This window comes from Saccopteryx leptura, chromosome 9 (genome assembly GCF_036850995.1).
Source record: "Saccopteryx leptura isolate mSacLep1 chromosome 9, mSacLep1_pri_phased_curated, whole genome shotgun sequence".
Lineage (NCBI taxonomy): Eukaryota > Metazoa > Chordata > Mammalia > Chiroptera > Emballonuridae > Saccopteryx > Saccopteryx leptura.
The window spans coordinates 65,005,771-65,026,861 of NC_089511.1; positions in this window are offsets into that span (position 1 = coordinate 65,005,771).

Here is a 21,091-nt window from a genome sequence, read left to right on the forward strand (position 1 = left end):
GTTGGTGGGGGGGTTTTATAGGAGCTTCAGCCAGCCTGGAGATTTATCTAGCAATTTCTGTATATATCTCCCCTTCTATCATAACTCTGGGGTTCTATAACCTTTTTCCTTGGGACTCTGGGCACATTTGCAGGGAAAGAAGCAAATGCTTCCTTTTTAAGTACTGGAACTTTATCTCTTAGACCTTAATGACTACCATTTCTGATAATGATTCCTGCACCTGAAAATAATCAATGTCTTGCTTGTTGAAGGACTTTCTAATGAAATGCACTAATTTTTCTACTCCTTTTATTGATGTGGTTCCACCTCCCCTGGACATTTATTTACTGTATCTACCTAATTAATTCATAAGTTTGATGATTTCCTTGGTAATGCTTCCATGTTTCATGGCACCTTGGGGAAGCAAGCACAGAAATTACTTCCTAAAAGACATTTTAAAGATTCTAAAGAAGTGCAGCCTTTTTTTTTTCATAAACCAAGTTGTCTGTGGGGACTCACTCCTTTATTTTAATCCGAGAAATAGGCAAGTGCATAGAATGACTGTGTATTCAATGCTGGTTAAACTGCATAGCTTGATTTTGTTAAGAGAGACAAAGTTTATAAGAAAAAGGTATATTTTTTTCATGAGTTAATTGAAGTTTATGAATTTTTAAATATTTAGTTTTCTATTGAATATTGCCTTACTTTTGTTTGTATTTATGTTTCATTGGTATTCTGACAATGTTTGTAGTCAATATTATTTAACTGAGTATTTGTTTAGTCCTAGTCTCATAGGACCAGATGAGGGAAAGTACCTCAGTGCAAGAATGGGTCCAAAGTGCACTATTTGGAAGAAAGGGATATGTTGCCTCAGGGAAATATATTTTCCAGTGGTAGAGCCTTGACCCAGCATGTAGAAGTCCTGGCTTCAATTCCTGGTCAAGGCACACAAAAGAAGCAACCATCGACTTCTTTCCCCTTCCATTCCCCTCCCCCTTCTCTCTCTCCATCTCTCTCTTCCACTCCTGAAGCCATAGCTCCATGGTTTTGAGCTCATCAACCTGAGTGCTAAGGATAGCTCAGTAGAGTCTCTGACTCAGGTGCTAAAAATAGCTTGGTGCAAGCATGGCCCCATATGGGCAGAATATTGTCCCAGATGGGTGTTAACAGGTGGATTCTGGTTGGGATGCATGTGGAAGTCTGTCTATCTTCCCTCCACTCACTTAAAAACATTAAAATTTTAAAAAAGGAAATGTTTTTTATTTAGAATAAGATTCAAAGATTCAAAATAATGTTTTTTTTAATCTTGCTTAATAAGAATACCTTGAATCACTTCACTTTTTTTTTTAGAGAGAGATAGGGACAGACAGAGAGGAAGGAGAGAGATGAGAAGCATCAATTCTTTGTTGCGGCACCTTCGTTGTTAATTGATTGCTTTCTGAATTGCTTCACATTCAAGAGGATGTTCAAATAGAAATTTTTCACTTTTGATAAAGAATAACCTAAATTATACTTAGGTTAATCACAATATGGGTAAACATAAAAATAACCTATATATAGGAAATACCACTGTTGGCTTTTTTAGAATTCATAAATTAACTTGTGAAGTTTAATAAGTTTGGGCTATTTATTCAAGACCCTTCATGATTATATCAGTTTTGACTATTTTAATATTACAGGATTATCTGTAAAACCTGAAGTCATAAGCAAATATATATAGTACCATCAACACTATCTTTAAGCATAATAAAACAAAATACTACCATCTTCCTTTTCAGATGTTATGCACATTCAATATAATTGCTGAGGAGCTATTCAGGTTCTACTTTCTTTGTTTAGTATCTTAAATAGACTTGCAATTATAAAAAAGGCTTGGCTACTCTTAACATATATTTTCATGTAGTTATGTTTTTATCTTCTTTTTATCCAAAATGCAGACCAATGTTGACATACAAACATATCTCCATTTAAGAAAAAGGTTGCAAAATGATGAACCGCACAATATGTTAAAATTGGGAAACTTCTTTTAAAAACCCTGATTTCTGACTTCTCTGAAAAGAACTTCTATGATCTCGTAACCAAGGCCCACATTCTCTACTGTAGCACTGATCTAGAGCTGAAAAAGAATTGCTACTTTCAGGATAATTTTTACTGTCTTCACCACTTCCTGTTACTTTCCTCTCACAAAGAAGCTCTGAAGGCATTTTAGGTTGAAATCTGATTGTAATGTAAAAGTTAAGATATATTTATCACTATTCATTCCTTTAAGCTCAAAAATTATCACTAAGAAAATATCTTCTTGCAACAGAGCTAAAGAGTAGGAACCAAATTAACCTGAGTTTTGAAAACCTCTTCTCCAGGATGGCACTAAGATCTAGTGAGAAGCAAAGTATTCTATTGTTCCAAATAGTCATATAGTAAAAATGAACTCATTCTAAGCAACCACTGCATGACATTGTTTTCTACATAAATGTAAATTCTCACATTAGCCCAGAAGTAGTAATTATGCCCATTTTATAAACAAGTCTTGGAGGAGTTAAGGCCAAAGTTATAAATCAAGTGATGGTAGAGTTTGTTTTTAAGCCTACATTGGTCTGGCTGCAAAGACTAGATGCTGGTGGTGTGGTTATGTATGCAAACATTAAATTATTGAACGACTTATTTCTGTCCTTGACCTGGAGGTCAAATACTCTATGGAGAAGAATGTAAATACTATAAACTTGAATGCAAATTGTGTGCTTGAATCAGTATATACATTTTTCTGAAAAGAGCTATAGTTTTCATTAGATTCTTAAAAGGGACCAGTGATCTAGGGAAAGGCTAAGAAATATGCATAATTGCTTAATGTAGACATTTCTTAGAATAAAAAAGATTAACTAAATTGGCTCTAAGTACAAAATATCTGTTTCTGATGTAATCTATTTGCCTTATATAGATAATCACTTCAGAGCCCTGCCCCCACCCCAGTGAATTTAAGGTTTGATTAATCTTGGTATTCAACTACCTCATTTTTTTTTATTTTAATTTTATTTTATTTATTCATTTTTAGAGAGGAGAGAGAGACAGAGAGGGAGAAAGAGGAGAGAGAGACAGAAAGAGAGAAGGGGGGAGGAGCTGGAAGCATCAACTCCCATATGTGCCTTGACCAGGCAAGCCAGGGTTTCGAACTGGTGACCTCAGCATTCCAGGTTGACGCTTTATCCACTGTTCCACCACAGGTCAGGCCGTAACTACCTCATTTTTTAAAAAAGAAAAATAATCATAACCTTTTTTTGATTAATGACCTCTCCACTGTATAAAGGAAAGTTCATTTATAAATGATAAAACATTAAGTAAAAACTCTATAAATTCACTTTTATTAAAATACAATTATTATTCTTCCTTTTCTTCTTCCTCTTTCTCTTACCATCTCCTTCTTTTTCCCTTAAGCAATTCAGTCCAAAAACAATTAAAAGGGTCCAAGCAAGATGAATATTCACACCTTTAGAGGGGGATAAGGGTGAAGGGTATTTATGTTGGTAGGAGATGGCCCAGCTCAGGATGTTAAAAATGTGCCAAAAAAAGAAAGAAATCTGTGGAGGAGGGCAGCCCAGTGATGATGTCAGGCTCATGTTGGGTGTCAGGGTGCTAGAGTGTGAGTAAGTGAGCAAGATGTCCTTGTGAGAGGCAGACTAGCCTAGAATATTGGAGTTCAAGCTGGTGAGGATGTCTTCCAGCACCTTAGTTGGGTGAGAAAGGCATCTCTATGTAGGATCGAAGCCCAAGTAGGTCAGTGTGGGCATCCACAGAAAAGGTGACTGTCCATAAAATGGGGAACACTAGAGAAGGCTGACAGACTCTGAGTGTGGAGGAAGGTATCTGTGTGCAAGGGTATTCCCCTATGTTCTATCCTGGAACATCTTATCAAAGAAAGTAAGGAAATGCTCAAAATATGTTGGGAAAATAATAGCCAAATCTAAGAGGTTCCTTGTGGTTAAATGCAGAATAATTTGGGAATTAAATAAATAATGATAATAATTAATCAAACCCCTTGACTAAAATAGGGATTTATGAGAAAATATGATTACAAACAAATAAAAGAATACAATTTGAAAAGGGTATATTTACATATTCTCAAAGTACCTTACCACCAAATACTTATTAATTACAAAGGAGTGACTTTTCAGTAGATAAACCTGGCAGCCACTGCTTAAATCAAGCTAACACCATCAGTAATCGGCCAATCAAAATGACACTCCACCTGAAATGATGCAAGAAGCAGAACATAACATCACTCCTGCCAAAGGTGCATAATATAAGTCTAACTATGAAGAAAAGTCAAATGAACCCAAATTGAAGACATTGTACAAAATAACTGGGCTTTAAGTTTCAAAAGATTTAAGATTATAAAAGTCAAAGAAATAAAGAAAAATTTCCCCCTTTTATTTTCTTACCTGTCACTGGCAGCTCAGGAAACAAGGAGAAAAATAATTATTTGAAAAAAACCCCTTAATATTTTTTTAATAAATATATGTAAACATGATTACTTAAGCCCTTTAGCACAGTATATTTTTGCTGAAATTTATAAAACACACAACTCCTTTAAAAGTACATAACTTTACATAGGACATTTCCAAAGAACATAAGTAGAAATGTATATCTAATTAACTAAAAATGAACCCTAAAATCCAAACCCATTCAACTTTACTAGTGATTTAAAAGATGCAAGTTAGAACAAGAAAATATTGTTGCCTATCAAATTGGCAAATTATAAACAAAAATATCTAATAGTAGGGGCAAGATTAAGAAAAACAGAGGACACTATTATATACTATTAATGGATATTTACACTGATACCACTTTTCTGAAAAAAAAATAAGCACTATAGCTCAAAAAAATTTTATTAGTGCATAAATCTTTTGATTAAACAGTTCTGCCAGGAACTTGTCAACTAAATAATTAAGATTATATGCAATAATTGAGATTGTTTTATTTTGGTGAGAGGAGCATAGGCAGAAAGCCCAACCAGGATTCACCCCACAATGCTCTGCCCATCTGGGGCCACTGTTCCATTGCTCAACAATGGAGCCATTGTTTTAGCACCTGAAGCAGAGGTCAGGAAGTTATCCTTAGTGCCCAAGGCCAACTAGCTGGAACGAATCCAAGACAGTGAGAGAGAGAGAAAAGGAGGGGTGGAGAAGCAAATGGTCACCTCTACTGTGTGCCCTGACCAGGAGTTGAACCTAAACATCCACATGCTGTGCCAACACTCTACCACTGAGCCAAAAGGCCAGGGCCATGCAAAGATGTTTTTACAGTAACATTTTTGAAGTGTGATTTCTGATTGTAAAATCATGTATTTTTTTTTTTTTTTTGAGAGCAGCCCAAAATGGCCGACTTGGAGGATCGGGTGTCAGATGAGGAGAAGATGATTCTGGGTCACCTGTAGCTCCAAGAAGGTTGCTAAGGGCCAGTCAAAAGTGGTGACTCCCACTGGTCTTCGCCAGTTTCCGGCCTGGGAGGTCCAGGGCTGATACATCCAGTGGCCAGATACAAAGAGCATCAGCTCAAGACCTAACAACCATAGTTAGAGTGGCATCTTAAGGAAAGGCTCCTCACACTTGACCCAGCTAAGGTATAGAAAACATTGTTACAAACAGTAAAAAGAGCAGACAAGTAGTCCACAGCAGATTACAAACAGCTGAAGCCATCCCAGGAAGATTTAGAAATTACACAACTAAAAGCTGCAGTCAGACAACACCAACCCTATACTCAGCTACAAAAACAACATATTTGAAGGCGCAGTCTATATCGAGACAAAATGAAAAGACAGAGAAGTGCAATTCAAATGAATCAACAAGAGAAATCCCCAGAAAAAGAACTGAATGAAATGGAAATAACTAAGATGCCAGATGCAGAGTTTAGAATAATGATTGTGAGGATGCTCAAGGATCTTAGAGCAACCATAGATAGACAACATGAGCACCTAAACAATAGATATCTGGCATCAAAAAGGACATTAAAATCATAAAAAAGAATCAGACAAAAATGATAAGCACAATATCAGAAATGAAGACTACACTACAAGAAATGAAAAGCAGGCAGGATGAAAAAGAGGATTGAATCAGCAATTTAGAGGACAAGATAAGCAAAAGCATGGAAGCAGAACGGAAAAGAAAAAGAGGATCAAAATGTCTGAGAAAACTCTAAGAGAGCTCTGTTCCAATAGGAAGAGAAACAACATCTGCATCATAGGGGTTCCTGAAGGAGAAGAGAAAGAACAAGGGATAGAGAACCTGATTGAAGAAATCATAGCTGAAAATGTCCCAAAATTGATGCAGGAATAAGTCACACAAATTCAAGAAGCACAGAGAATTCCATTAAAAAGGAACCCAAACAAACCTAAATGAAGACACATTATAATTAAAAAACCAAAGCTAAGAAATAAAGAAAGAATACTAAAAGCTTCAAGAGAAAAGCAGTCAGTCACCTACAAAGGAGACCCCAAAAGGATGACATCTGACTTCTCAACAAAAACACTTGAGGCGAGAAGGGAATGGCAAGAAATATTCAAATTAATGCAGAACAAGATCCTACAACCAAGACTTCTTTATCCAGCAAGGCTATCGTTTAAAATAGAAGGAGAAATAAAAAACTTCCCATACAAAAAAAAAAACAAAACAAAAAACAAAAAAAACCCTCACGGAATTTATTACAACCAAACCAATGATGTAAAAAATGTTAACAGTCCTGTTGTAAACAGAACAAGGGGGGAGGCAGGGAATCTAGTAAAGAGGAATGTAGATTTAAGATTTTAGAAATGCATCCAAATTAAAAAAGAAGTAAAACTATCATTATTTGCTGATAATATGATACTGTACATAGAAAACCCTAAAGTCTCAGTAAAAAAACTACTGGACCTAATAAATGAATTCAGCAAGGTGGCAGGATATAAAATTAATATTCAAAAACCAGTGGCATTTTTATACACCAACAATGAACTGTCCGAAAGAGAAATTAAGAAAACAATCCCCTTCAGTACTGCAACAACAACAAAGAAAGTACCTAGCTGTAAATTTAACCAAGGAGGTTAAAGACTTGTACTCAGAAAATTATAAAACATTGATAAGAGAAATCAAGGAATATAATCGAATCAAAAATGGGCAAAAGAAATGAATAGACACTTCAAAAGGGACATTCAGATGGCCAAGGAATGAAAAGCAAGCCAATAGGCAAAAGAAAAAATGTTCAACTTCACTAATCATTAGAGAAATGCAAATTAAAACCACAATGAGAGGCCCTGGCCGGTTGGCTCAGCGGTAGAGTGTCGGCCTGGCGTGTGGGGAACCCGGATTCGATTCCCGGCCAGGGCACATAGGAGAAGCGCCCATTTGCTTCTCCACCCCGCCCCCCTCCTTCCTCTCTGTCTCTCTCTTCCCCTCCCACAGCCAAGGCTCCATTGGAGCAAAGATGGCCCGGGCGCTGAGGATGGCTCCTTGGCCTCTGCCCCAGATGCTAGAGTGGCTCTGGTTGCGGCAGAGCGACGCCCCGGAGGGGCAGAGCATCGCCCCCTGGTGGGCATGCCAGGTGGATCCCGGTCGGGCGCATGCGGGAGTCTGTCTGACTGTCTCTCCCCGTTTCCAGCTTCAGAAAAATACAAAAAACCCCCAAAAAACCCACAATGAGATATCACCTCACACCAGTCAGAATGACACATTAACAAAACAAAACATAATAAGTGCTGGTGAGGATGTGGAGTAAAGGGAATCCTGCACTGGTGGTGGGAATGCAGACTGGTGCAACCACTGTAGAAAATGGTATGGAGATTCCTCAAAAAATTAAAAATGGAACTGCCTTTTGACCCAGCCATCCCACTTTTAGGAATATATACTAAGAACACCAAATCACTGATTCAAAAGAAGAAATGCACCCCCATGTTTATGGCAGCATTGTTTACAATAATGAAGATCTGGAGACAGCCCAAGTGTCCTTCAGTGGACGAGTGGATTAAAAAGCTGTACTACATATACACATGGAGTACTATGGGGCCATGAAAAAGAAGGAAATACTACCTTTTGCAACAACATGGATGGACCTGGAAACTATTATGTTAAGTGACATAAGCCAGGCAAGAAACAAAAATATCATTTGATCTCACCCATATGAGGAATCCAATGAACAATGTGAACTGAGGAACAGAATAGAGGCAGAGGAAGGATCAAAGGGACCGGAGTGAAAGCAGACAGAGGGAAAAGGGATGAGAGGATGAGATCAGAGAAGGGAAAGATATTAGTGAAATTATATATACATAACAGCATTATAGAGAGTGGAAGAGCAAATCCTGGAGGAAAGTGGGGAGGGTGTTAGGGGGAGGGGGCAAGAAGGATGTTGAGGGGAATTCAGGGGTGCGGGAGGATGTATTCAGTGGGACACTTAAATCTATGTAAACACAATAAATTTAAATCAATAAAAAATCTTGTATTTTTATTGTATTGTTTGGATAAAAAATACAAATATTTAAAATGATGGCAGAGAAATAAATAGATAGATAGATAGATAGATAGATAGATAGATAGATAGATAGATGATAGATAGATAGTGAAAGATATTCATGGCCCATTATTAAATGAAAAAGTAAGTTACAAAACAGTTTGCATAACAAATCCATTTTTGTTAAAATACATTTATGTAAATTAGTAGATATATAGAAAAGTCTGGAAAAATATACTCTAAAATATTAATGGTAGTTATCTTTGGGCATTAAGATTATGGTGGTTTTTAAGTTTGTTTATTCTTTTTGTGTTCTTACCTGTATTTGTTTTAAACTGTGCAGTAAGAATTTAGTACTTATGCAATTAAAATGATAAAAACTCCATTAACTTATATGTATCAGATGTTCAATGTAATTATTCCACAGGTTTTAAAGAATTATCATTTTCTTGCTTTTCATTTTTCCTCAGAGTAAATAAAATTTAATCTTATGTTAGGCATCCTTTTCACAACATTTTCTTGCTCATTTTATAAGCCTGAAACTTTTTTTAAAGAAAAGAATACAACTTGTCTTAAGACATTTCCATAACTTTATTTAATCATGCCAAGCTACCAGAAACACTTAAGGAGTTACATTTTTTTTTTATTGGAGCCACATGGTGTTCAAGAAAAGTGAAGTCAAAATAGAATGAAATAAACTAAATGCCCAAGATAGGTAAGCAGGCCAATATGCCAACATAGAACAGTTCCTGTGGTGACATGGAAATACAGGAAAATTAAATGAATTCACAGTGGAGTAAAAAATACAGCAGAGATTCATGTGAGAGAAGCTTTATGGAAAAGAAAAATGATGAGATTTTCTAAATTCATAGTCAAAGAGAAATCCTTTATAAATTGCAATTTTAAAATCTATTTCTTATCCTCCAAAATTTAGCCTCATTGTTCCTCATTTTTTGAGTTTTTTCTGAATCACCCAAGTTTGCAGTTACTTTTATTTCTAGGTATTACCAAATTATATTATGATTGTGAGTCTCCTAGCTGACTGAGGTGTGGCAGGAACTGGTCACAAGATTGTCACACTGTCTGTAGCCTCAGAATGGTGTTTCTGGTTCAGAATTAGTATTTAGAAAGTGTTTTTGAATAAAAACACTAAATACATGCAGAAACACCATTAAAACATTTTAGCTGAATAATCATCAATGTCCATCATCAATACCTTTACTGAATCAAGAGATATGCTACATGATTTCGGCTTAAAATCATAAAAAAAAATCTGAGAAGGTAAGATAGCTTTCATTTCAGTGTGACACACACACATACACACACATTGTTTTTTAGACAGTTGCTTTGGGGAAATATAGAACAGTTTCATATAGTTTTATAGCACCAAGTTCCCAAGTGACCATGTTTCATAAAATCCTTTATGCCATATTAAAATATTTAATGAGCCAAATATGTACTCCATTACTAATTGAATTAAGAGTCAAAGGAATAGAAAAAAGCTGCCTTTTTGAATAACAGGATAATTTGAAATGCATATCATCTTCTCTTGTATTCCCCACAATGTTTTTAGGTTTCATTTGGTTACGAGCCACCATTGTAGACTTCTGAGGCTCAGAGCACAATGGAAGGTGGCCATCTGACAAAGCAGAAACAGCAAAAAGAAACACAGAAGGCAGCATGCAGCCTCAGGGACAATAAGTGTGGAAATTGCTAATTGCACCATTTGTTCCTACTTTCCTTCTTCCCTCCCTCCCCCCCTCCCTCCCTCCCTCTCTCCCTTCCTTCCTTCTTTCATTCCTTCCTCCCCCTCCCTTGCTTCCTCACCTCTCTCTTATTTTTCCTTTCTAACATCAACTGGCAAACTCCTGACAATATTCCTGAATCTCCCATTTATCAATACTTGGTTTCACCAGTGATGCATGCATAGACCCAAGTGGTGGGATTCAAATAATTTAACAACTGGTTCTCTGCCCTAATGACTTTTTTAAGTATAAAAAAGCAATATACTGAAATATAGTTTATTATTTCATGCATTTAATGCTTAAATAACAAAAGAGGTACACAAAACTAGATTATGTCATAAGAAAGTTTAAAAATATTAATGAAAAAATATTAAATAATACCTGACAAAAAACAATAAAACTGTTATTTAAGATATATATTTCCATATTGCTTCCTGATTGGGGCCCTCACTTGCAATTTTTTTCACCTATAGATTGAATGAACATTACTGTGTGTGCTTAGAATACGCTGTTGTGCAGATGAACGTTAAAAATGAGTAAGGAATGTAAATTTGTGATATACACATTGAGTGGCTGCCTAGGCACCCACCTTAGAGAGAACCCTGATTACTAGCGCCATTTTAACAACCAGTTCACTGAACTCAACAAAAAATTATCTATAGTTTCTATTGTACCAGTGCGAACCAGCTGAATCTCACCGCTGCACAGACTCTTTCCACTCATCTTCACTCTACTCTGTTTCATCCCAAGAACAACTCAAATTCTAATAAGAATAAGATGATTTAATATTATAAACTTACCTGCCTATTTCCACATACTAGCTTATAGACACTTCCTGGCATGGAGCTGTCATCCAGAAAATGTAGTCTGCCTCAATGAATGAATGAGTGAGTGAGTGAGTGAGTGAGTGAGTTTGTCTTCTTCAGGTAAGTGTTATCTTTCACATATTTCTTCTGCAAAACAAAATACTCCCCCCCACACACACAGGTGAAAATAAAAACAGTGTTTCCCCAGTTATCCTCTATGAAATATTTATCTCATTGGCTATTCATAAGTATGTTAAAATAAGTTGTGAATATTGCAAACAACTTCAACCTCAAATAGTTTTCTTAAACAGAAGTTACACATAGCATCTAATATATTAATACCTTAATTATGAATTTCCAAGATGGCTAGCAGCATACATTATTTCAAAAATTTAACCTGACTAGGCAGTGGTGCAGTGGATAGAGCATCGGACTGGGATGCAGAGGACCCAGGTTCGAGACCCCAAGGTCACCAGCTTGAGCGCGGGCTCATCTGGTTTGAGCAAAAGCTCACCAGCTTGGACCCAAGGTCGCTGGCTCGAGCAAGGGGTTACTCAGTCTGCTGAAGGCCCGCGGTCAAGGCACATATGAGAAAGCAATCAATGAACAACTAAGGTGTTGCAACGCGCAACAAAAAACTAATGATTGATGCTTCTCATCTCTTTGTTCCTGTCTGTCTGTCCCTGTTTATCCCTCTCTCTGACTCTCTCTCTGTAAAAAAAAAATTAAAAAAAATAAATAAATTTATTTGACCATGGAAACTTCTTTTGGTGGAACACTTGACAGGGTAATGGGAATTCATTTTGGAAATCCTGCCTTAAATTATTACTGCAACAATAATTCCCATTTATTAGGCATTTGAAATGTGCCAAACACTGTGAAAGTGTTAATGTTACAGAGATAAATAAGAATGTTGGTCCTTAAGGAGCACAGGTGTACATAGAACAGTCAAACTGTGTTATCAAATTGCAAGTGATTTCATTGAGATGTGGACTGAGCCCCTAAGGAGCAAATATATAGGATGTAGCTGACCCAGAAAAAAGTTAGAACTCATTGTAAGGAGAGAAGAAGTTAATTCATAAACTGCTTCTCTTACAAGTTTTATCTAGGCATCTTGAGGATACTAGATGAAGGAAGATTTTATCTTTTCCCCAGAAGCAATGAGTGGAAAAAGCAGAGGTGAGACACTGGATTTTTTCTTGCATTTGCCTCCTGCCATTTCAGTGTTTCACAACTCTCATTCTCACTCACTTAAGGATGGAGAGTGGCTCAAATGATCAAGCTGTGGACAGAGTCAGATTACTGAGGGTAGTGCACATTTTGTATTGATGGTCTGCCAACATTCATTGCCACTTTTTCTGGTTGGAGCCCCAGTGGTCATTAGGAGCACCAGCCTGCCTCCACAGTCCATCTAAGTGGTTCAAGTGGGCTCATGGTACCTTGTGCTTAAAGAGTAGATTTGTAACCTAATTAGCATATTTCATCTCCCTGTACACAATGATTGATTCAGTGTCATGATTCAAGAAAACGAGGAGCAATTTTGGCTCAAATGTGATGAAACTTACATAAAAGGGAAGCTATCTTTCAACTAGAATTGAGTCTGATGGACTATAAATCTGAAGTTCCCAGAGCAACTCTGCACAGAGCCTACCTGGGAATAAAGCCAACTGGAAAGAGAATGACCAGATTTGGGCATTTGGATACAATTTCACTTGAAGCAGCTCTTGAGCTTTTCACTGATATGCCAACTACATTTCCTTTTCTTTTAAGCACATTTGACTTGAGTTTTTGCCTTTTGCCACTGGAAGAATATAACAGGGTTATATTCTCTGAACACGTATCTGTAATATAGGTAGATTTCATACTTTGGTATAGGGCATACCTCTTTTTCAAAGGGACTATTACATAGCATGTCAATGTAAAAAAACATAAAGTAAAAATGCTTTGTCAAATCAAAAGTGTGGAATTCCAGAAGTCTTCTCACGTGTCAGTAAATAACAAGTTAAAAATCACAAGACAGTATGTTCTTTAAAATTTTTTCTAGCATTCATATTTTATTATTCTAATTCCAGGAGGCTTTGTTAATACCGATGTGAATGTGTCAGTATGAAATTCATAAAGTTTGAGGGGATGGTTTATCTAATTGGGAATGGTGGGCTGGCCACCAGTACAAGGAAATCCTGCAGCTGGAGAAGTGTGTCAGAATAAACGCAGCTACTGTACTAGTAGCAGCATGAAAGTAGACACTCTTGGTTGTGGTTATTAACTGTGTTTCATTTATAAAGTTATGACTAGCTGAGCAGGGAAACATTTGACATGTCCATTATTTCGTGTGTGGTTGATTAGTTCTACCAAGAGTTCTGATTGAAATGGTCAGGGAGTAGTTCTTTTACCTTCTGTGTGAGCAAGACCTTCATTTCTAAAATGGATTAAGCAAATATTCTGAGTGATCCATTTATTCTTTTCACATTGCTTTTGGATTTCATTACTGGAGAAGTCAAAAGGCCGTTTTCATTTTGGACTCTGGAAAGGTCATTTGTTACTCATGTTTTCATTTCCCAGTTCTTAGTTTTGATGAGGAGGAAGAAAAAAGAGAATGGCAGTAGTTTTTGATTAGTCTCACTATGAATTCATTATTTTCTGACTATGCCTGCTGGGCTTTAGACTCTAATTGTATCTGTCAAGATGGTAAAAAAAAAAAAAAAAAAATTGGATTTAGTAAGACTACAGTAGGCAGTCTGACTTTTCAGAGGAGGAAGCTTCAAATCTTTGCAGATTTTTCTAAGTATAAGGCATCAGAAGTCCCTTAAACCACTGGCATAGCACAATAAGTAAAATAACTTCTCACTATAAAAAAGTAAAAAAAAATAAAAAAAAAATAATTAATTAATTAATTTATTTATTTATTCTATTCAGTGAGAGGAGGGGAGGCAGAGACAGATCCCCACATGTGCCCCAACCAGGATCCACTGACCAAGCCCACTAGGGGGTGATGCTCTGCCCATCTAGGGTGTTGCTCCACAACTGACCTCCTCTTAGAGCCTGATGCAGAGGTCATGGAGCCGTCCTTAGTGCCTGGGGCCAATTCTCTCCAATCAAGACATGGCTGCAGAAGAGGAAGAGACAGGGAGAGAGAAAAACAAGAGGGGGAGGGTTGGAGAAGCAGATGGTCGCTTCTTCTGTGTGCCCTGATCGAGAATCAAACCCCAGACATACACACACTGGCCAACACTCTACTGCTGAGCCAACTGACAAGGGCCAGAAAAAATATTTCATAATTTATTATTTATAGATGATTTGGGCCATGTCTCTAAAATATGATAAAAATGAAAACAATGATAGTTATAATAATGATCTTAATAACTCAGATGTTTCATCTATACAAGACTATCATATTGACAGTGTTGATTTCAAATAATGGACTGTACATTTTATTCCAAGAAAATAAACTAAATTAATCTTTCTGGTATCTGGAAAACAGTCTTTGTTTGTTTAAATCCTATTTTCATAATACCATACCTATTACCACTACAGGAAGGTACTTGATAAAAACTTCTGGTTGTTAACATTCAGTGTAGTTATTGCTCACAAAATTTAGCATTAAACTACTTAAGAATTCAAAAAACTTTTAGGAGAAAAATATAAATAACGTTGCTGTCAGCTGAGTGAGACATGCCTATTAGCAAGCAAAAGGCATAAATATAGTAGATGTATTTTCTCCAAATTTATTCTTGGAACCAGAAGAATAAAATAATCTGGAAGGAAATAAGAGAGTAAACTGCACAATTTTACTTATTGATTTTTTTAAAACCAGAAAGACCTGAAATAATATTTAAGAAACTACTAATCTAGTATTAACTTATCCATTCTTATTTGTCTTATAAACAAGTTTAAAACATATGGCTATGACTTCAGAAAAAGGTACTTCTTCCCACCTCTCTCTATGCAAAAGCACAAAAGACATACTCACTTGCTTTTGCAAGGGACTTATTTTTCTAACTTCTAGTAACACTTTAAGGTTGATAGTTAAAAGAGACATAGGGATATTAGAATTCTGTCTGTGGTAAATGGGTTGTGTTTTTTATGTTTACTATTATAAAACAAAATATATTTTGTGAAGGATTTTTTTATTAGTAGCCAGTTTGTTCATATTTATACTTTTTATTCTTTAGAAAATGTATCAAGAGGCTTACATTTTGTCCTATTATGACACTTAGGCCGTTAACTTGGAAATGCATAACAAATACTTCTTTGCCATTGACTTACAGAAAGTGAAATATGGATTTATTTGGAAAGTATACATGCTATTTTATGTATGATATGTTTGTTCAATTAAAAAATAATTAATAATAGCATATTACATACCAGATACTCATCTAGGCTCTGAGAATAAAGTAGCAAACTAAACAAACATTACTGTCCCCAAAAGAACTTATATTTTTCTGCTGGAGAAGACAATGAGCAAACAAGTAAAACATGCAGTGTGTCAGAGAAAGAGTTCTAGAGAATAAAGGCAAGGAAGGACAAAAATGATAAGGGTAAGGTGGGAGAATTACCATCATAACTGGAGTGGTTTAGAGGAGTCTCACTGATGAACATTGGTGAGGGAGAGAAGCATTCAGATTTCTGTGATTTTTTTTATATTAGTGTCTTATCTCTCTTAATACACCAATAGCTCTGAAAGGGCAGGGCTTTTTTTATTTACTGCTATATTTCAAGGGTTATTATAGTGACTAAAATATATGTAAGTGTTCAGAAATTTGTGTGATGGAAAATAAACCTATACAATCAAGTCTAAATTGTGAAAAAAAATGGCATTAAGAACTATAAACCACAAAATAATTTAGAATAGTTAATGCAATGAATATACTGAATAGTTACAGCATATTAGTCCAAAAATGTAAGAATTTTCTCTATCTTAAAGGGAAGCGAGTGTCCATATTCAAAAATACTATACTGCTCACAAAAATTAGGGGTATTTCAAAATACTCTCAAAATCAGGGAGTGTACAGATACTCCAGTACTTTCAGCTTTTTGTATAGTGCATTTTCACCAATGAAATAGAAGTTGGTTTTGCATCTCATTTGCATAATCAAACAACTTTTTTTGACTTGTTGTTTGCTTTTCTGATGTTTTTTTAATAAAAAAAATCAAATGCTTTTTTTTTATCATTTCAATTCATTTTGAAATATCCCCTAGTTTTTGGAAGCCATATATTTGAAATGACAAGAATCAGTGAGATGTTTCCAGAATAAAATTTTCTAAATTGTGTTATATAGAATACTCAGTGCAATGAGATAGTGTGATAACCCATTAAAACAAGTTCTATGTAATTAAAAATGTTTAGAAAGTTACTTAGGGCAAGTTATTTTGTGGATTATCAATACACCGACTCTAAAGTTTATGTATAAAGGCAAAAGACTCAGAATAGTTAGCACAATATTGAAGAAGAAGAACAAAGTTGAAAGACTGACATTATTGACCCTCAAAACTTACTATTTAGCTACCATAATCAAGATAGAATAGACAAGTAGCTCAATGGAACAAAAAAGAGAACCCAGAAGTATGCTCACATCAATATAATCATCTGATCTTTGACAAAGGAGCAAAGGCAACACTAAAGACCAAAGACAGTTTTTGTTTTTCAACAAATGGTACTAGAACAGCTGTACATGCCCAGGGGGAAAAAAAAGGAACCCATGCACAGACCTTACACCTGTGATGGTGAACCTTTGTATAAAAACTGCCCACTTTTGCAGTGCTGGTCAACCTAGTCCCTCTTGCCCACTAGTGGGTGTTCCAGCTTTCATGGTGGCGGTAGTGGAGTAACAAAATGGCGCTGTGATTGGCCTACCATAAAAGCTGGACCACCCACTAGTGGGTGGGAGGGATCAGGTTGACCAGCACTGCAAAAGTGGGCCATTTTTATGCAAGTGGACAAAAAACATAAATAAAAATATTCAATATTATCATCTCTCAATGAAGTGAAATTAAAGTCACATTGAAAAACTTCACGGCTATGATCATTACTATAATAAAAATGATAAAAAATTACAAGTGTTGTCAAAGATATGAAAAATGGAAACCTTCATGTATTTCTGGTGGGAGTGTAAATTGGTGAAACCTCTTTGGAAAAACAGTGTTTCAGTCCTTCAAAATGTTAAACATAGAGTGATCATGGGATCCAGTAATTCTCCTAGGTATACATAAATCTAAGAGCAATTAAAACGTATGTGTACACAATAACTGATACTTGCATGGTCATTGCAGCATTTTCTATAAGACTTCCAAAGTGGAAACAATCTAAATATCCATCAACTAATAAATGAATAAATTAAATGTGATCTACACATATAAGGAATATTATTAGGCAGTAAGAAGGAATAGAGTTAACTGACACACAATATGGATGAGCCTTGAAGGAATTAAGTGAAAAAAGCCAGTCACAAAACAGTCATGATTCAGTTCATGTGAAATGCCTGGAACAGGCAGATGTATAAGGATAGTGGTTGCCTGGGGCTGAGGGGTTGAGGGAAATTGGGAACTGACTGTTAAAGGGTGTGAGATTTCTTTTGTGAGTTGTGAAAATGAAGGTTTTTAAATTTTTTTTCCTAGCTCTTTAAATGTACTAAAAAGCATTGGCTTGTAAACTTTAAATAGGTGAATTGTGGTATGTGAATTATATCTCAATAAAGCTATCATAAAACCATTAGTGAAATGTTTGTAGATGAGATTTTCTAAACTTTGTTATAGAGGACACAGTGCAATGAGATAGTGAGATATTCCATTCAAACAAGTTTTCTGTAATTAAAATATTTAGAAAATTCCAGTGTGATTGGTGCCAGAGTGCAAGCTTAATGGTAGCAGATCCTGTATCTACCTTTCACATAACTGGATCCTCAAAACCTAGGGCAGTGTCTGCCATAAAGCAAAATCTTGATAAATATTTGTTGAATGATTACTGGGATCAGAGAATATTAGTTTCTTTACTCCAAAGCTTCTCACAGACTTTAATATGCATGTAACTCTCCAATAGGGAAATAACTTGTGCAGGGTTTGTATATGAAATCTCTTTTTGATGTTAGTGAGAAATACAAAGTCAGACAACTTCAGCCAAAGGAGAGTCTTTTAAATGATCAGTGAAAGTTTAGTAGTAATTTTGGATTTAAGCATGGTTGAATATAAGTGACAAATGTAGTGTCACTTAGATACTCTATTGTCAGGCTCTTTGTTATGGTTTGTTGTTTATAGATTTCTTTTCCACATCATGGCCATTGATAGTTTTTGGCTTACTTCATTGAAGGTTATTCCAGCAGAAAAGAAAATATCTCTCTCTCTCTCTAGAGCTTGTTAAAGAAAATACCCTGATACTAGCCTTGATTATCCTGGTTATGTGTATACATGTCCATAAATCATTTGCCATGGCTAGAGGAATGTGTTGACTTGATTAGTTAGGTTTACCTCTCATGCTAATCCTTGAAAATTGGGGGTGAGGTAGTTCTTCAGGCAAAAAAAAAAAAAAAAGAGTATTGTTACCAGAAAAGGAGAAGTAAATGTTGGCTGCAAAGTACAATCATGCATTAACTTAAAATCTGATCACATTACTTCTGTGCTTTGTAAATTAAAATTGAATTATATCACTACTGCATTTCACATTTTTCAGGTAATTATTTATTTTTTGAATTATAGTTTCTCAGACTTGGCACTTACAAAAAACAGGGATTCTACAATATTAGATACAGTGAACCCTGCTCTCAAGAGAGCTGTTAGGACTTCAAGTAATGTTGAAGGTGGTGGATGATCTGGGTAGTATGACACAGCCTTTAATATAATGAAGTGTCTACATGCATATGTGTCTTTGGGTGTTTGGGCCTGCGTATGTGTCTGAAGTGGGTGAGAATAAAGAATCATTAATGGTGATTGACAGCTGCAGAAGGCCCATTTCCTTCCTCCTACTCTCCTTCCCTTCCTTCCTCCCTTTCTTTTCCTTCCCTCCCTTTCTCTCTCTTTCTTTCCTTTGAGATATTTATGAGGATTAAGTAAACTAATTACATGTAAAGCCCTTAGAACAGTATCTGCCACATAGTAAGTATTTAGTAATTGTTAATTATGTTAATGATGATTCATCAACTAATGCATTTAATTCTTCTTACATTTTAATCAGGTGACTGCTAAAGCTTTTTATTTTAAAAATGTCAATTTCCAATATAGTTTCAGTACTCTCTAGATACCTCTGTGTTATTGATCTCAAACAGGTAGGGAAACTTTCTTAAAGATCACATTTAGAATAATGCAGCAGGCCCTGGCTGGTTGGCTTAGTGGTAGAACATCAGCCCAGTGTGTGGATATCCCTGATTCGATTCATGGTCAGGGGATACAGGAGAAGCGATCATCTGCTTATCTAAAATCCACTTTCTTCCCCTGCTGCAGTTATGGCTCGATTGGTTCAAGCACATCTCCCCAAGAGCTGAACATGGCTCTGTAGAGCCTCCGCCTCAGGTGATAAAAATAGCTTGGTTATGATCATGGCCCTAGATGGGCAGAGCATTGGCCCCAGATGAGGGTTGCCAGGTGGGTCCTGGTTGGGGCACATGCAGGAGTCTGTCTATCTCCCTTCCTCTCACTTGGAAAAAAGAGAAAGAAAAAAGAATAATGCAGCAGAAAATATGAACCCAACAAAGTATGCAAACCAGTCTCTCCTTATATACGTTTTTCTCTATGCCTAGAATTTCCTTTTCTTCACACTTTTCCCTTGTGGCTCCTTGAAGGCCAGCTCAGATATCAAACTGTTACAGAATTGAACTTCTCTTATTTAGACCCTGTAGCATCTTAACATATATAAATTATACCTTGACACTTTTTTTTTTGGTTTTGTTTTATTTATTGATTTTAGAGTGGAGGGAAGAGAGAAGTACCAAATCATAATTGCTTCACTTTAGTCATTCACTGATTGCTCCTCATATGTGCCTTGTCCAGGCAAGCCTAAGCTTTCAAACCAGTGACCTCAGTGTTTAAGGTTGATGCTTTATCCACTGTACCACCACAGGTCATGCTTGATAATTTGTAATCATTTGTTCATTTTACAGGTATTTCTTCCTTCATTAGTCTTTATGTATGTATACACTCACATCTATACATACATGTATATATTTAGTCTCAAAATTATCATAATTTCATGTGTACAATAAGATTATGACCAAGTGGTATATTTAATTAAATCTTATGTATGTTTATGAAATATGAATGAGATAAAAGATTATTAGAAGGATAACAATCTTCCAGTGAAATCATAAAGCCTGGTAGAGTTACTTATTCTTTTGCATTATCTGTGTCACAATAGTCCTTTATTCATGGTAATAATCACAAGTGATTTCCTCTCCAAAGGGCACTATTGATGTACAAAATATTTTTACAAAAAAAGGTTCTTCTATCAGCAATATTATATAAATATGGCTTCTGTTTTCTAGAGGGTGATTACTTTAAAGTACACTGACTGGAGTTGTCACAGAAAAATAAAGTATAAAAACAGATGATAAAGCACATATATGTTTATATATAATTATATTTAATTGGGATAAATAATATGATTGCAAAGATCAAGGTTTTTGAAGGCACTGATAATACTCTACAAAAAATTGCATTTCTTTTTGAAATAGTCTTGACATTCTTCATTCTATTCCCATTGATGTTGCTGATTCAAATGCTTTTTTTCTCTTCTAACATTGTAACAGCCTTTTCTACTTTGCTATTCCCAGTACTGGCTTCTGTGTGCTCCAATTTATCCTTCACACTACAGCAAATAACAGTATAAAATAGAATAGAGGTTCAGGTATAATAGAGTAACTGGGATTTGCTTCTCACTGTAAACAACTAGAAAATTGGACAAAATATATAAAAAATTCAAACATTGGACATTAGGCAGCATATGACTTATTTCTGATAGAACACAAACAAGATGAGTATTAAGATAGCCCTGTATATCAACCTACAGGCACTATTTAGACAATGGTGAAATGAGGAGCATCAAAATCAAAGCATGAACTGTTTTGATTCCCACTGAATTGAAAGATAAAAGCTAAAGTTCGAGGAGGT